We start from the raw sequence: 19,058 nt of genomic DNA, 5'->3' as shown, positions 1-19,058 counted from the left end.
GAAATATGGACACGGGAGGCGCACAAACAGTCGTAAATGAGCTCATTCCCATAAATAATATGAAGCACTGTAATACTTTCCTACACACAAAGACTTTATATTGCTTTAAACTGAACAATCATTGTTTAGAAGCTAGCCTGTGTAGGTGTTTTGTTACCGAAACAACAACTAAGAAAATAGGAATAAGGGCGAAAATAGTTACACATTCAATGAATTTTCTGAGACGTGGACAAGTGGAAATAAATCCAAACTATTTTCAACTTAAAAAAAGCTAACAAAGGAAAGTTCACTCACTGTGAAAGGTCTCTCTGCTGAAGTCGACGGGCAGGATCGACTCTCCAGTGGCGTCAGGTTCATCTCTTTGCCTCCACCTACCACAGATTGGCGAGGTCTTAGATGCTACAGTGAACTTGGGACACATTTATGCGGTATCGATAGCTACGATGCCACGGCGTAGGTAAAAGTTCTTAGGTTGGCACTACGACACCGACGACAGCGCCCTCTAGCCGGCGCTGTGCAGCTTTACGAGCGCCGCTCCACATTCAGTCCATTTGATTCCGAGTAGACGACCAAGCAACATTGTTTCTATTTCCTAGTGGGCGAGCCACACTACTGATTTTGCCTTTGTAACTTCTAGCCGATGTTAGATTTGATTGTTGTACAGCTTCGCACCTACGTGCTCATCTCAGCCAGTTAAGTTACAATTTATGTATTCAGGTTATTGTGTTGTGATATAGTAAAACAACTTTTAGTTGCAGTACCGAAGCATTTCCCCTTTTCCAGCTCCTACTCTCTTCCTATATTCGGCCTACCCCTCATTTTACAGGAGCAGACCCATGCGCCGCCTCCACGTACTGTCGCAAGAATTTTATCACAGAATAAAGTCTTATGCACACACCTGGTCATAGCAGACGATCACAAATACACAAGTATCTGAAGATTACACTGACGATCTAAATGGCGCTGACAAGCAAATGAAATTATGGAGTTGTGATTGGCACACTTTGACCTGGATGATCTCGATATTAACAGCCCGAGAAACAATTTTCCAGACGCATGTTCTTGAAGGGTTAGAAAGGATAGAAGGACGGGGAACGTCTAGTACTTTGCGCTGCCTCACAACAGCTCCCAATAGGTCAGTTGTCTCCCCAAGAGCGCCGCAAACAAGATGTTGGGAATATCACAATGCATACATCTTTGAATGGAGTTCTTACGCTGCAATATCTGATCTGAAGACTTCTCTAGTTTTCAGTTTAAATCAGTAACTGTATAAATAAAATCTATGATCCTCATGATTCTCAAAATGGTTCAAATGGCTCTGAGCACTATGGGACTTAACTGCTGAGGTCATCAGTCCCCTAGAACTTAGAACTACTTAAACCTAACTAACCTGAGGACATCACACACATCCATGCCCGAGGCAGGATTCGAACCTGCGACCGTAGCGGTCGCGCGGTTCCAGACTGTAGCGCCTAGAACCGCTCGGCTACTCCGGCCGGCTCATGATTCTCACCCGGTTCTTTTTTAAAAGGCAAGTTGGTACATAGCAGTACATATCGGCTTTGCTGCGTTAACGTACAGACATAGAAATATTCAGAGCTTTAAGTAATTCGTGACTGAGAACATTGTTCTAGCAATGGGACATTGCAGGATTCCTCCCTGTTCCCGCCAAGAGATACTGGAAATTTTTCCTTGGTTGTAAAATAAATACCGGAGCTTGTTGTAATCACGTTCCTATCCATCAATCACGTATATGTGAGGAACTGGGATTATTCTACAGGCAGTCCCACTTAAAATCGGCAAGCCTCACGTACTGGTTTATCATGTCTTGTCCAATTGCTCGTGAAGTGGCAACACTCTCGAAAGTTGGGTACACTGCATTTTATCGGAAAGTTGAGTGTAGCTGTGTGCTTGTGCTTCAGTTGCTGTGAGAAACTCGTATTGTTGAGTTGTTATACAAATGGGGCAATTTGAATTAGAACAGCGAATTGATAGTGTGGAGTGTTACATAAAGACGTCACGGAATGTAAAGAAATCTTTCAAGTGAAGTATGCTGGTAGGAAACTCGCCACGACCAGGACTTTTCAAGATCTGTTCAAGAAATGGAGGCTGTAGGATCCATTCAGAATGTGCAGAGAAACAGACGATTGACAGCGAGGACGCCTGAAACAATAGGCAGAATTCGCGTAGAAATTACGAGAAGTCCCCGCAAGACCGTAAGGAGGTTATCGCAGCAGATTGTTGCATCTCGCACATCATGTCGTATTGTGCTAAAAGATATAAAATTAAAAGCCTATCGTGTATGATGCAAGAGTTGGAAATGGAAATGCCGTGTGGCTAGAGCCTCCCGCCGGGCAGACCGTTCGCCTAGTGCAAGTCTTTCGAGTTGACACCACTTCAGCGACTTGCGTGTCGAATGCAAGAGTTGAAATTTAAGGATCAGAAAAAAAAGAGAGTTCATTGCTGTAACTAATTGTTAACAATCAAGTGCTAACGGTTACTTGGACTCCTTGCTTTACTTCAAGTCAGATGAGCCCTGGTTTCATTTGTCAGGTTATGAAACTCCCAGAATTGCAGATACTGGTCGCAGGACAACCCACATATTCTGCACTCAGAGAAGATAGGTGTTTGGTATACGTTGTCCGGCGTGCGCATTGCTGACCCCATATTTTTCGATTACACCTAGAGATCTTCCACTCTTTCTTGTACACAATTAAAGTCGTAGAGAAGCTGTTTGCAGTATTCCAAGTTGTTTGCAGTATTTCAAGATGGAGCAACCAGTCCAAAACCAATCGAAGTATGTACAACATTACCAAGGTGTTTCCTGAAGACAGACTTGTCACTAGAGACCTCTGGCCCCCAAGGTCCCCGGACTTGACAGACTTTTATTGATGGGGCACACTAAAAAGCCAAGTGTATGCTGACAATTCTAGCACAAAAGACGATCTTAAACGGAACATTAGTAGAGAAGTTACCAATACGCCTGCAAAATTACAGCGTCATCACACGAAGCCAGCGATGCCGGGATGCATATAGCCACCACTTACAGCATCTCTTAAAAACAGGTATCTCCATGTTTTTTCAACTTTACAATTACCTATTCTTTTTCAGTTAGTTCATTGTTACTTGAATATCGGGCGTGAGCTGTACCGCTTTTATTGGGACACCCTGTAATAAACTGCTTTGCCCTTGTCGAATGAGCCGGCCGGTGTGGCCGAGCGGTTCTAGGCGCTAAAGTCTGGAACCGCGCGACCGCTACGGTCGCAGGTTCGAATCCTGCCTCGGGCATGGGTATGTATGATGTCCTTAGGTTAGTTAGGTTCAAGTAGTTCTAAGTTCTAGGGGACTGATGACCTCAGAAGTTAAGTCCCATAGTGCTCAGAGCCATTTGAACCTTGTCGAATGGTGAGAATACGGTGGGAAAAAGTAAGGCCAATCGTGGACATGTTCCTGTGTGTTCGCGAAGATTTATCAACAACCAGTGGAACAGTAAATAAAGTGAACCATATTGAAAATAAATACTATCCATTCAGGTCTGAATAAAAAATATCGTAGTATAGCGTTTTAACATTTACGAACTAAAAAGTGATGCAGGAGAAAAGTACATTATCCCACTAACAAAGCAAAGCATCCATTTATTGGTGAGACGTACCTAGGGCATGGCAGGCCTGCACAGACGCACAGTATTCCGAATTACAAATCCAAGGTTCTACAAATGCATCATCCCATTCTTCAGAAAAAGATCCATACGGACAGGTTCTACCGAGAAAAAAAATCAAATGAGGGATTTTTCTTTGAATTATTCCGATAAAAAGAAAGTATGATACGCTTCACGCGTTATCGTTCTGATATCTCTCAAGCGCTCCTAGCGTTTGGCACGCCCTGCCACAACATGTTCATTCTGCGATAACACCGCTTATCTTTTTCTTACAGGGAATGGCGCTTTGATGTCACACACGTGGTATCCCGATGACGGTGGAATTTAAATTAAAATATATGTAGCAAACGTTGATGAAGGTGTTAGGTTTGTGGGGCGCTCAACTGCACGGTCACAGCGCCCAGTAGCAAATGTGAAATACTATTCTATGTTAACAACTAATGCACCATTAGCAATTGCGTTGATTGATTTCGGTACATTACAGATATTTAACAACGAAAATTCAGATACTCCTAGACCGTGCAAATAAATTGTTGTAGGTACGTATAGTACCTTCCTGTGTAGACAAAGTCTGGACGCTTATGAGGATTCCCTGATAGCCCATTCGACTCTCAATGGCGTAAAAAAATATAAAACTGATACTTATTGCAACTCGTAGCTTGAGATACATAATAATATCAAAACATCTCCTGCCACTATTGTTTGACTTTTCTTTACTCATCCGCCACTTTTCGGCGCTAACTTTATTATCAAATTCGGTTTTTAACCTCGTTTCTCCTCAGCAGTGTTTGTCTGGAAAATGGTAAGAGAGCTGCTGGCGTGAGGTTCCTGATCCCCAGAGGTTGTGCCAAAGACTCGGGTTGAATTCCAAAAGTCTCCGCCGTGTCTTACAGACGTACATCAGACTGGTGATGGTAGGTCGGGAACTTCAAATCTAATGGCGCAAATCGTGCTCTTCCAGAGAAACAGCGGTACACTGTGTGGCGACATAGGATAGCACCCTCTTCGTTACATTCGTCTACGAAGACACTACACTGGCCGTCACACGACCCAGGCCAACACCTCACATTTCGTAACACACCGGATGTTTCCCTACCACCTGCCTTCAACAACACAGCCTCCTGCTACACCTTGGTAGGCGTGATGCCACCAGCAATCGACCACATGTTCGCCCTGAAGGTGGTCCCTGCGATGGGCTGAAACCGGTCGGCACTAAATAAATAAAAAACGCGGTTAAGACTGTTTTCTTAATACTAAGTTAATTTATATTAATTGCTATTAATCCATAACCATGTTGTCCAAACTTACATGATTTTAAGTTCTGATCGACACAAAATCTGCTTGTTTCAATGTTTTTGACTTTTTGTCATACTTTAACTTACGTTTTAACACCTCCTTTTTCCATGTTGATTCTACAAGAATATGATGCTATTCTATAACCCACGATATTTCAATTTCTCTTTCTCTGTGGGAATATGCTGTTCAAATGGGAACATAACGCTTATCACTTCAGAACTTTTCATCTTCTAGACATGCGAGAAGCTCATTTACCTCGTTTTCAGCCCTGTACGTTCTGATGAAGCAAACGAGTTTTACTTTCCTGGAATTTGTTATAGATATTATGGTCCTATTCTGTTCTAATGTCTATCAAGACTATCAGTCTATAAAAAGACTCTAACCCAAAAACCTGTGCCCTCTGACTCGGGAATCACAGGGATTTTGCCTTGCGTTGTTGTGGCACCCCTTACGCTTCCTGGAGGGTGCTCAGCTAGTCTGTCTTCCTCCCTCCTACACAAATGTATGCCATAATTTGTGTATCCCCTTCTCCCAATTACAGCAACAAGCACAGCACAGATATGGGACTTCGTTTCAAACAAAGGCAAACCGCTCAGCTCTTCCTTTATTCGGTTGTCAACTGTGTTAATCCAGGGCTGGTCATGGCATTGCAGAACCTCCACAACCCCCCCCCCCCCCCCCCGAGTGTATGCTATTTCCTCTAGGTCATCTTTAATCCAATACTATAATTTACTAGCCATGCTGTTTCCTGCTCCTGCTACTATGAGTAGCTGATCTTTTTCAAAAGATCTGCAGAAAGCCCCTTTGTTCTCTGTCACCTCACTAAGCTTGGCACTAAGTTTCATGATGCTTGTGATCTGCCCCTCTACACCTAGCTTTTCCTGTAGCATTTGGCCTACAGTCCTCCCGTAACTGTTACCCTGGAACGGGACTGTTTTCTTTCCATTTAATTTTTCTACATCTACGGGTCTGCTCCACTTCACTTGCTCAAAAATTGGTTGTGGCTCTTTCCTAATTTCAGGTATCAAGCCAAGGTGACTGCAAACCAATATTTGACCTACGGGAGGACTTTCGGTGTAATGTGGACTGCGAACCTCGACTTGATATTCAAAAATCATTGTTAGATATGAAAGAAACGACAAAAAAAGCACTCCGTCTTCAGGCCCGCCGTGTCATCCTCAGAGGAGGATGCGGATAGGAGGGGCGTGGGGTCAGCACACCGTTCTCCCGGTCGTTATGATGGTATTCTTCACCGAAGCCGCTACTGTTCGGTCGAGTAGCTCCACAATTGGCATCACGAAGCTGAGTGCACCCCGAAAAATGGCAACAGCGCATGGCGGCCTGGATGGTCACCCATCCAAGTGCTGACCACGCCCGACAGCGCTTAACTTCGGTGATCTCACGGGAACCGGTGTATCCACTGCGGCAAGGCCGTTGCTATGAAAGAAGCGATAAGCGATAGAAAAAAATCATAGGCGCGACTGTGAATTCCTCAGCCAGAGGATGAAAAACATCTTAGACTAGTTGGTTGGTCGGGCCGGTAGGCCAGCTGGTGGCTGAGCAGTGTCGGGGGCAGGAGAGTATCCCGCCTGGCCACAGGAATCCCAGCGGCCGCGGCGGTTACTCAAGGCGTCAAACGACCGCAGCTTTCTGGGTACCAGCTGTGGTTTTGCTTCGCGTTGCGGCACTAACCTGGCGTCCAACGTAGAAACGCTACCCGAAGTTGCCTCTGAAGCGGCGAATGTCACACCAAATTGGGTCTTCCAATTAATTATATTATATAGTGTGGACCACGTAATCGGAAACCTCTTTCTCCATACTCTTTGCCAATAGAGTATCGTTACGTACAGCCACCTATGTACTGGAGGAAAAAGTAAATCTGAATTCTCAGTGCACTATCGCGAGACGTAAAACATTCACGACTAGTCTTGTAGTGATATCCTACGGTCAACAGCGATATCTCATACTATTTCTTCTTCCTGAAACGCACCCGCTTATGCAGGTCGTTCACATGGCCTCTTCCTAGCTTCTTTTTTTTTCCCCTGTATATCGTTTAACAACTCCTCTCATTGCAGTCCTCTTCAGTACACGTCATACTTCACCTGGCCTCTCCATCTTGCTCGCGGTCTTCCAATTGGACTTCGTCCAGATTCTGTCCATTCTAGGGCTCTTCTCGTAAGTCTTTCTGGTCCCATTCTTTTAACGTGGCAAAACCATTTACGCCTATTACTCTCCACATTTTCCTTTAGGACTCTGATCTGCAGGGTGTTTCGTGTTGTTTCATTCCTTATCCTGTCCCTTCCCGTCTTACCCACGATCCCTCGTAGAAAGCGTATCTCTGTTGCTTGTCTTATGCTCAGGTATTTTTTGTCCAAGTCCAACAATCTGCCGGCCCGAGTGGCGATCGGTTCTAGGCGCTTCAGACTGGAACCGCGCGACGGCTACGGTCGCGGGTTCGAATCCTGTCTCGGGCATGGATGTGTGTGATGTCGGTAGGTTAGTTAGGTTTAAGTAGTTCTAAGTTCTAGGGGACTGATGACCTCAGAAGTTAAGTCACATAGTGCTCAGAGCCATTTGAACCATTTTTGAACCAACATTCTGATCCACAGGTCAAAACTGTCAGATAATATGACTTGTACATCACGATCTTTGCTTTGGCAGGTACTTTCCAATTTATAATTACGACCAATAAACAATCACAAAATTCTGAACAATTTTCCATTCTCTCCGAAATTTCATCCATGATCTTTACTTCCTTGGTTAATTTACTTCTTAGACGCTAGCAAAAATCTACTTATTTAATATTTTTTTCACTGCAAGTTACTTCCTTCATTTTTTTAAAATTTTTGCTGCTGGTTTTCATTACTTCACTTTTTGTCAAGCCGATATCCATGCCTGCTTCTTTAATGACTCTATGATTGGCATTTAACTGTTCTTCCAATTTCTGCTCGCTTTTTTCCCAACCCATCACATGATTGCGAGGATGAGTCGTGAATAGCGCTTGGGTAGCTCAGTTGGTAGAGCACTTGCCTGCGAAAGAGAAAGGTCCTGGGTTCGAGTTCCAGTCCAGCACATACCCAGGAAGTTTCAAGGAAATTGTATCTTATAAGATATTCTATCCACGTTGGCTTTATGGGATGGTTTTGCAACAAATATCTTGCAATTATTACCATCTGCCAGCACTGCTGAAGATGGTTACAGCTTTAAAAGAAACTCACGCACTTCTCATAACAATGCAACAATGCTTCGTTTTCTTCATTCCACTTGTGAAGTTTTTCTTCAACGACATAAGTCAGTATCCCAAGAAAATGGAGCCGTACATTACAGTATTTTTCCTCTTCAAATAACAAACTGTCTCTTCAACACTTTTTCATTTTGACACACTACCACAGTACCAATCAAAATAAATTATTGCTTCAGTTTATAAATTTTGACACCGTAATTACTGTGGTGCCAAGGACGTTAGAGACATAAGCTAAAATGTATTAATTTATCGTGCCGTATTCCGTTTAATCAAGCGAACTCTCTAATAACGTATATATAATTCCACAAAATATATTTAAAAACTTAATTCCTGAACTTTTGAGCATCCCGAAACAATTTTACGGGTCAACGTATGTTATGACGAAAAACCGGGATAATCCCAGGGACGTTTGGTCGCTCTAATAATGGGTAAATCCCTGCTGGAAGAGAGAGACAGAAATTCCACAAATTTAAATAAAAATAATAATTTAATTATCTCAAAGCAAATTTGCAAATAAACCTTTTAAACCCAACCAAGAATCAATTTTTAATGTCAGAAATACAAAAAAATCGCATTTCAGTAAATAAACGCACAAATTTAGAAAATACTTCATTTTTAAAAAATGTACTTTTTTATTCGCCTCTTCTTGGAAAAACATACCTTATTTTTCTCAAAAAAGTTGGCAGCCCTAGTCATGGTTCATGTATACTAACCAAAAGGCTGCAGGTGTCGAACTGCACGCCGGCCTATGTGGCCGAGCGGTTCTAGGCGCCACAGTCTGGAACCATGCGACCGCAACGGTCGCGGGTTCGAATCCTGCCTCGGGCATGGATGTGTGTGCTGTCCTTAGGGTAGTTAGGTTCAAGTAGTTCTACATTCTAGGGGAGTGATGGCCTCAGAAGTTAAGTCACATAGTGCTCAGAGCCATTTTGAATCGAACTGCACCTCCCCTACCACCACGGAACTGCTAAGCCTGCCGTCGTCCCGTACACACCTTCCGCGACGCCTGGGAGGTATGGGCCAAGTTATGTATGCACTCTGTTTAGGGATGTACTTTCCTTCTTTTCGTTATTCTTTGCTTTTAATTCACAGTAGTTTTTTTCTGGTTTCGTACGGTTATTCTTTCAATTTCTGCTCTCCTCGGATGTATGCCAACACAGGTTCGCAGACACGCACTTGGTGTAAGGCTTTTAGAACAGCGGAGCGGAGACACGCTGGGAATACAGAGGGAGACGCCGGCGCAGCAGCCGCGCGCCTGCCGGACGTCAGCGACAGAAGCAGCTGCTGTCGCTTCCCCGCCGTGGTCTGCTGGCGGAAGCTGACGCGGTGACACACTGACGGCTGGCGTCATCTTCGCTGAGCATTCGGACGGCCTGGAACTGCTACGTGAAGTAATCTGAAGACGACCTCTACTTATTCTTTCTTACGGACAGTGCTCCACATTAGTTGCGTTTACACTATTGGCCATTAAAACTGCTACACCAAGAAGAAATGCAGATGATAAACGGGTATTCATTGGACAAATATATTATACTACAACTGACAAGTGATTGCAGTTTCACGCAATTTGGGTACATAGATCCTGAGAAACCAGTACCTAGAATAACCACCTCTGGCCGTAGTAACGGCCTTGATACGCCTGGGCATTGAGTCAAACAGAGCTTGGATGGCGTGTACAGGTACAGCTGCCCATGCAGCTTCAATGCGATATCACAGTTCATCAAGAGTAGTAACTGGCGTATTGTGATGAGCCAGTTGCTCGGCCACCATTGACCAGACGTTTTCAGTTGGTGAGAGATCTGGAGAATGTGCTGGCCAGGGCAGCAGTCGAAAATCTTCTGTATTCAGGACCTGCAACATGCGGTCGTGCATTATCCTGCTGAAATGTAGAATTTCGCAGGGATCGAATGAAGGGTAGAGCCACGGGTCGTAACACATCTTAAATGTAACGTCCACTGTTCAAAGTACCGTCAATGCGAACAAGAGGTGACCGAGACGTGTAACCAATGGAACCCCATACCATCACGCCGGGTGATACGCCAGTATGGCGATGGCGAATACACTCTTCCAATGTGCGTTCACCGCCATGTCGCCAAACACGGATGCGACCATCATGATGCTGTAAACAGAACCTGGATTCATCCGAAAAAAAATGACGTTTTGCCATTCGTGCGCACCCAGGTTCGTCGTTGAGTACACCAACGCAGGCGCTCCTGTCTATGATGCAGAGTCAAGGGTAACTGCACCCATGGTCTCCGAGCTGATAGTCCATGCTGTTGCAAACGTCGTCGAACTGTTCGTGCAGATGGTTGTTGTCTTGCAAACGTCCCCATCTGTTGACTCGGGGATCGAGACGTAGCTGCATGATCCGTTACAGCCGTGCGGATAAGATGCCTGTCATCTCGACTGCTAGTGATACGAGGCCTTTGGGATCCAGCACGGCGTTCCGTATTACCCTCCTGAAACCACCGATTCCATATTCTGCTAACAGTCATTGGATCTCGACCAACGCGAGCAGCAATGTCGCGATACGATAAACCGCAATCGCGATGGGCTACAGTCCGACCTTTATCAAAGTCGGAAACGTGATGGTACGCATTTCTCCTGCTTACACGAGGAATGACAACAACGTTTCATCAGGCAACGCCGGTCAACTGCTGTTTGGGTATGAGAAATCGGTTGTAAACGTTCCTCATGTCAGCACGTTGTAGGTGTCACCACCGGCGCCAACCTTGTGTGAATGCTCTGAAAAGCTAATCATTTGCATATCACAGCATCTTCTTCCTGTAGGTTGAATTTCACGTCTGTAGCACGTCATCTCGGTGGTGTAGCAATTTTAATGGCCAGCAGTGTAATCCTGAACTCAGGAGGAGACTTTTCTGTAACATGTACTGTGAGGTGAGGTCTATGAGACCCCTATGTTTCAACTGAGATTAAAGGCGTAAATGATTTGAAATTTTCAATTTAAGTTATACAACATCTATTTTTAGAATTATTTGTGTGTTCCCAGAATGAAATTTTCACTTTGCAACGAAGTGTGTGCTGATAGGGAACTTCCTGGCAGATTAATACTGTGTGCCGGATTGAGACTCGAACTCGGGACCTTTGCTTTTCGTGAGCAAGTGCTCACACAGTTTTAATCTGCCAGGAAGTTTCATACCAGCGCACACTCCGTTGCAGAGTGAAAATTTCATTCTAGAAACGAAACTCCCGTCTGTTGCTAAGCCATGTCTCTGCAATATCTTTTTCGTCTATTAATAGCATCTTATATGCCGAGAATGAGCGTTCCACGTCAACAGATGCCACTGGAGCATATTTAAATGACGGTATTAGGCACAATGGGGCCGCACACTCATGTTCTGTTGATTTACCTGATAAGATGTCCACTGTGCAGAGGACGGTCAGTCCTGTTTTTTTGTAACACTGTCTTTAGTTGCTCACTAACTTTCATACCAATAGAACCTGGGACCAAGTTGATTTTTTCAGGAAACCTCTTCTGTCAATCGCAGTTGGTTTCCTTGAACACTCTAGAGCTTTAATAATAGGGACCAAAAAGCATAATGAGATTTTATGTACGCAATGTCGTTGTTTTTTTTTCTAATACTGCTCAACGGATTTTCCTATAAAGTATATAAATAGTTCTTTATCAGTGTGCATTCTGATGGAATGCTGCGGTGACAGTATTTCTCTAGAAAACTTTTGAACTAGCTATTTTTAACTGCATTGAATAGTATGTGTGCTGCAACAATGCCTCGACACAGGCACAAACGTTTGTTTCAAGTTCGATATATTTTTTAAATTTGCCTGGTGTTTATTCGCCGCAACATGCTGAATTAAATGCGACCTCTGTTCAGAACGTACCTAAAAACTAAAAGAAATGAGAAATACTTTGTGGAAGAATTTACGTAAGAGATTTGCTTAGCAATATTAACCGACATTAAGGCTTTAGAAATAATATTTTTGCGTTTGTATGTGTCTGGTCCACGTTAACTCGGGGAAAACAGTGGCATCACCTGTGAGTGGGTGTAGCAGATAAATGGTTAACATTTGTTGGAAACATTGTAGTGAATAACTCTTCTGCCTGTAGATAAATCACGAAATTCTTGTAACCACTGACGAATCGGAGATGATTTGGAGTTGGTTACTTTCGGCATGCTTGACTTTCCACAAATAGACTGTCGCTGTGAAATATTTCACCACATCCAAGCAGCACGCTGACCAGCTGAATGAAGACAGTGCAGGTGTTTTAAACAGGCTATTCCGACAGGGCAGGAAGGCGCTGGAGGCAGATAACAAGGCTTTTCCGTGCCCTGCCGGCCCATTTGACGGTTCACAGCGAGCGACACTTTGCGGAGCAGGCGGTTTGGAACAGTCTGACGTATGTTGTCGTCTGACTCACGATTGCCATTCACGCAAGCAAACAAACCAGTTATCATTCAATTACTGTTTGCTAAGTAGCCAGGAAGACCGGAAGAGTAATTTTGGTCATACAAATTTTATTTGACAGGAGTTTTAAAAATTAGATACAGTCAGGATCTAACATTAAGTTAGGTGTTTTTAGGATTTTTAAAAATTAGTTACAATCAGGTTCTAACATGAAATTAGGTATTTTAGGTACCCATACATGTCAGCATCTAATAAAAAACGCGATATTGCAACCGACAACAAAACACTACATGGTTGCCGATTTAAAGAGTTTGGGGGGGGGGGGGGTATAGAAGCATTCCGTCAGAATTGACCTGGGACAGCGGGTTTGAAAATTTTCGCGTGGGCTGGGAGACCACACCTCATGACAGCAGTGTAAGCTACAACGTAGCTTTACGATGACTGTCATTTTCGATATCTACCTATAATCATTTGGTAGAATCAAGTACAAGTGAGATGACGTGCAGGAACAGTACATGCCTAAGGAGTCAGGGATACATATGAGCGAAAGGGTATTATAAAAATATTACTACAGTAGCTGCTTATGAGAGTAAGCAAAAGACTCAGATCAACGCTGCATTTAGTGTATATCGGAGGTCCCTCTCTCCTTGTTGGTAAGTACAGGCACTGTAAAGTGGGGCAAGCGACTACCGCTTTCGAGTGCCGCAGAGAGCTGACAGGAAAGGGAATAAGAGAATGAGTTTCAGCAAAGTTATGTAAAAGGATGACAGATTACAGTCTCGCACTCGAAGACGGCCTTCATGACTCCTGATTCCTAAGAACGTGAGAAACAAATTTTAAAAATGCTCAAAGTACAAATGGCGACAGCTTGCCTCCAGATATTCGAAGGAAATCCCAGTTAATGGTGATCATTGTACCAGTGCAAACAGACAGAGATGAGAGTAATGGAAGGGTGCTGTACAGAAAAGGGTTTAGCTATTTCAGAGAAATAAAGGTACACATCAGAATGCAAGATAATCAACATGATCTGCCAACTAAACATCAACAATAAAAAAACAATATTTCTCAATGCCAAGCTCAGAAATCTTTATGCAATAATTCAACCTAAAGCTCTGTAAGCTGCGTGATACATTACAAGAAATAAATTCAGTATAAAAAATTGGGAACCAAAGGTAGAGGAAAATTCTTGATCCGCTCAAAGAAATTAGAATCTGGCGAAGGCAGCAAAAGCATATTTTGAGAAGATTTAGTACAAAAGTTTGAAAACTAAAGGAAGAGGAAACTACTTAGCTGATTTAAAAAAAGGTATGTGCAAATCATAAATGGAGAAGATTAAAAAGAAGGACGGAACGAAAAATAGATAAGATCTGCGATACACTGTTGATTAAACAAGACGGATCGAATTTTTAACCTATTTTATAAATAAGAAAACTATGAGGGCATTGTATGTTGACATGAAAACAAGAGGTGTGGGAAGTGAAGTTTGCAACCTACCGTTTCAAGCTTTGCAACATCTAAAATCTCACAGCAAAAATCTAAATTAAGATTCAGCGAAAACATAGCTTAAAGAAGCAAATGACCATACTGAATACTGAGCGAAGCTTAACCCTAGCAATACCAACTCATTTTCCACAATGCACGTTAAGAGGGGCGGGGGTTCTTTCTGCCCACCCTAAAAAAGTTAAAAAAAAACAAAATTCGTTAATTGTTGTTGATTTATATTAACAACACGTTTTTTAGAGAGGTACTGATCTGTAAGTGTGGTAAAGAACCTGAATATACCTTTTCAGTAGACACTTAGCAATGTCTACACATTTTAATAACATGTACTACCAAGCTTGGGGTACTTCACGACCATAAAAAAAAAAAAAAAATAAAAATGAAAATTCCGTTAATTGTTGTTGACTTTTACTTACAACAGACTTTTTTTAAAGAGATACTGAATCTTAAAATATTGAATATGACACTGACTGCGGAAAGTGACATCACTACTAAGACTTAAGACAAACATTTAAATTTAACTGAAAAATTTAATGCACTTATGAAATCTGATACAAGGATTGGCTGGCTCTGAGCACTATGGGACTTAACATCTATGGTCATCAGTCCCCTGATACAAGGATTCATTAGAAACAATTTTTTAAATTTTAAAATATAAAATAACTGACTGAATTACAATATTTTCAAAAGGTGGACATAGAATATCATCCCCCCACTCCCATGGTATTGCGAGGATTAAATCGAAGTGAAAGAAGTATTTCAAATAGTGTGCATCTTAACGACAACGTTTAACAACAAAGGAGAAGGATATAAAACACATGGCAAATCACTGCTTCACAGAACACACGTCCCCAGGCAAATGACTAGACAGTATCATGGGCGCTAATTTTCTTGAAGAAATAAAGTATAAAGAAGCGTGTTCAAATCGTCACGGTCCCCAGAACATGGTACAAAAGAACGCCTCTGTCATTAATCACGTTGGGCCCAGAAGCACACTACAGATAAAATTGAATATTGTGTAACAAACCAGGCATCATTGGTTAAACAGTCGTCAATTTCAAATGACACATCTCCTCGAAGTTACGGGAACGTCACTTATGAAAGAGATCATAAGAGAAGGGACGGAGCAAACTACTGTGGTAATGCTTAGGTGGCAGGTAATAGACTCGGGAGAGCAATAAATGCTTTACTTTTAAGTCTTGGATTCAGATTCCTTCTACACGGTGAACTAATCTTTATCTGAAATTGTGGCTTACAGCAGGAACAGCGATATTCTCATTTATTGGTGGAGAAGACGGAAGCAATATGGAGAAGATGTAAGGATGAGAGAGAAGCAAAGTTTACACATGAGAATGGAATTCGCGCCATTCGACGTGCTGTTTAATGTTGCACGCGTCGCTGAACATGAAGCTATGCGCAGTAATGAGAGTTGGCTCCGATGCGAGCCCACAGCTGGAGCCAGGGCCGCTCCCACGCGAGATGGGAAACGCACGGCGACCGCCAACCTTCACCCCGGGTTGCGGCCACCTCCGGGAATCGCGGACAAGTTCCCAGCGGCCGACGAGGACTTACAGCTCCCACGCGAATACTGCTCCAGCCGGCGGGGAAGGGCAGGTTCAGCTGGAGCTGCTAGCTGTCCCTGTGGCTGGCCGCTCTGCTCGCTCCCCAACTGCTGGAAACACTACTCCCTCAGACCGTTTCTCTTACAGGCCGAACACTTTTCAGCATATGCCTTGCAGTGTCAGCTTCACGACAAGACGACTAGTTTCATGATTTCGTGACAATAAGAAAACCGGGAAGTGCGAGTAAGACTCATGCACCGAGGGTTCCCTACAAACTTAATTATGAATATAGACAGTTCATTCACCCATGGAATCTAGAATTTCAAGTTTTCGACCGTTACCGATATCGATACTGGCCGTATGTTTTGACTGCACTAGCGTAAAAGCTTAAATGTTTAACACCGCAAAGAGGCCATGGATCTCAAATAGTTCAAATGACTCTGGGCACTATGGGACTCAACATCAAAGGTCATCAGTCCCCTAGAACTTAGAACTACTTAAACCTAACTAACCTAAGGACATCACACACATCCATGAACCTGCGACCGTAGTGGTCGCGCGGTTCAAGACTGAAGCGCCTAGAACCGCACGGTCACACCGGCCGGCCCGTGAACTAATATTCAGAGTATGGGACCTCATCATCAATATATCTATTAGGAATCTTTTACATTTGTTCGAAAAAATGGAAAAGTGAGAGAATTCCCGCTTACACGCAAGTGCGAAATGGAGAGTTGCGAAAGCTTACACATTATTCCGTTATTCTCATAAAGTGCACTTATGTACAAAACAAAAAGAATTATACAAAAAATTCTTTCTTCTGTCAGATAAGTTACGCATCTTCATCTTATTATTATTGTTACTACTATTATTATTATTATTATGACTGGGCCGGCCGGTATGGCCGTGCGGTTCTAGGCGCTTCAGTCTGGAACCGCGTGGCCGCTACGGTCGCAGGTTCGAATCCTGCCTCGGGCATGGATGTGTGTGATGTCCTTAGGTTACTTAGGTTTAAGTAGTTCTAAGTTCTAGGGGACTGAAGACCACAGATGTTGAGTCCCATAGTGCTCAGAGCCATTTATTATCACTGGTAGTGGCTGTCGTTGTATGAACTTGTTGCTAAGCATAACTGTTATACAGCAGATACTATTTATTTCACACACTCAGATTTATCTGATTCTGAAAAATTTTTGAGCACCCAGGACGTATAGTCACGACCCGCCACTGATCTCCAAGCACCATTCCTTCAACGCTTAAGGTACACGCGGTAAAGCATCTACGCATTCTAACAACAAATAATTTTGAATAGATGCTACTCCTGAACTTGGCATCACGCATTTAGGAGATGCGGGGAGAACATACAGTGTTTGCTGTTGCTGTGAGTTTCCACGAACTCCTGAAATCCGGCCTCAAGCATAAAGTAACCCCGCGATTGGTCAACAACCGCATCAAAAACAAAACACAGACAGCGACAGCATAGATCATTGTCAACGAAAACGCAAACGACAATGCAGTCAACACCAGCTGAATGTACGCTGCACTACTGGCAATGAACATCTGCAGATCACAACCGCACGAAGTCTCCCTACTGCTAGCGATCAGAAGTGGGAGTCCGTGTTTCCCACGAAATAATACGACATAATCGACACATTGGAGGTAAGAGTACGCAGTGACAGGCTTTGCATTTTACTTAGCTTATACATTGTAAGTACACCCAGAAACCCATTGGGGATATGCCTATTACGTAACACAGCTTTTCTGAATTCATCTTGAAGTTTAAGTTCATACAATGAAGTGTGTTAAATGTGACACGATTGTTACACACTGTAGCGTGTAGCCGATTCGGAGAACGTTGTTATTGAAACTTAAAATTAATCTTTTCTTATTTCGTTTAATCGGGCGACAGTCAGTTTTTTTACTTTTACAATTACCGGTTTCAGTTGTGATTTATTGGCTACCTTCAACTTCAGTACAGCAGCATAAAAGGCCTAACTCGAAGGCGAATCATTTGCAGACTATTTGTGAAGGAAGAAACAGTTTTTGCTTTTAGGCTAAATAAAATGAAACAATACAGATCATGTATCGTTAGTCATGAAAATAATAACGATTGCAGCTCATCGCTAGATGTTCTACAATAATGGCTGGCACAGCTCCCGCGCCAATATCCCCTGACTGCTGCGGAATCAGTGCAATTTTCGAACGCACTGATCTTACACATTCTAAAACATTCGCATGTAAACTAAAGAATGCTTATTTAGTTTTAAAACTGTTGAAACCTCCTATGACAGTGTAGTATGGGCGATTTCAGAGAATGGAAAGAAATTAGTTATCGATGATTACGTCATTAAAGACAACGGAGCATAATTTCGATGGGTGGATGGAAATTGGCAGTTTTTATTTCCAAAGCAACCATACCGACATCTACCTTTTTTTGCGCTTCTAAATGAGCAAAAGTTGTTTATCTCTTGAATATAACAAAAACACTGCTAAGAGTTTATTGCGAACATATTGTTGTCACTATCTGCCTCCATCCCGTTCATTGCCTGGATTCGTGAAATATACAGGGTGAACCAAAATCCGAGCAATCGGACGCCAGTGCGCGCTTCTTGCATACTAACAATACAAAATTATCTTTAACAAAATTTCGTCCCGTGCATATTTTCGGTGGAACTGACGCCACAGAAAATCAATTTGCCAACTATGTAATCACCTGAATGACACATATTTTCATTCAATACTTAGTCGGCATGTTGCTCATTTAGTGCACTGGATATGACGAGAGTTATGCGTTAGAATACTTGAAATCGATTCAGGGTCCAGGTGTAATTTTTTTTATTTCTCATGTTTGAATGATCTACCCAATAATGTTGTAGTATACTGTTTCTTAAACGATTCGTATCCCTCAATTACAGTATTTTTTTACGTTTAATATAATAAAGGACGTTCCAGAAATATTCATAATCAATCAAAAATTAATTAGGTGCCTGCCCTAGGGCAGAGATAACTACGAAACGTATCAGTGTGGAGGTGTTAAAAACACTGTATTCAGTAAAAGCGGCCTTTTTTTTTTGTAACTCTGGGGAACGGGGTAACTGAAGAAGCAATGTTTGCATGTGTCGAACGACATGGTGGGATATATTTCGTGGAAGAGAACTTGAGTAAACGTTCAAAGACAAAATACTTCTTTAAAAATGGAGTAATAAAAACCATTGTAGCTCTACTCTTATTTCTATGTTGGTATTAAATAATTGTCCGTGTTTTGGGTTAAGACCAGCTGTAATTACTGTATAACCATCGAGAAGTCGGATACCATACCACGTAGTTTAAAATTAGAAAAAAATTACACCTAGATTCGAAAACGAACTCTTAACACAATCCCCTACCCACTCCACTAACAGGCCACCACACCTACAGA

General features: G+C 42.7%; 1 protein-coding gene and 1 pseudogene across 5 annotated transcripts in view; both read right to left on the bottom strand.

The window, feature by feature from the left end:
- Positions 1 to 19,058, bottom strand: part of LOC126188884 (FH1/FH2 domain-containing protein 3) — a 637,930-nt gene that overhangs the window by 480,194 nt on the left and 138,678 nt on the right. The window lies entirely within an intron of this gene.
- On the bottom strand, positions 6,276 to 6,393 carry LOC126189852 (5S ribosomal RNA; annotated as a pseudogene).

Source organism: Schistocerca cancellata, chromosome 5 (assembly GCF_023864275.1).
Source record: "Schistocerca cancellata isolate TAMUIC-IGC-003103 chromosome 5, iqSchCanc2.1, whole genome shotgun sequence".
In the NCBI taxonomy this organism is placed as follows: Eukaryota; Metazoa; Arthropoda; class Insecta; order Orthoptera; family Acrididae; genus Schistocerca; species Schistocerca cancellata.
This window is presented reverse-complemented; position numbering and strand designations above follow the sequence as displayed.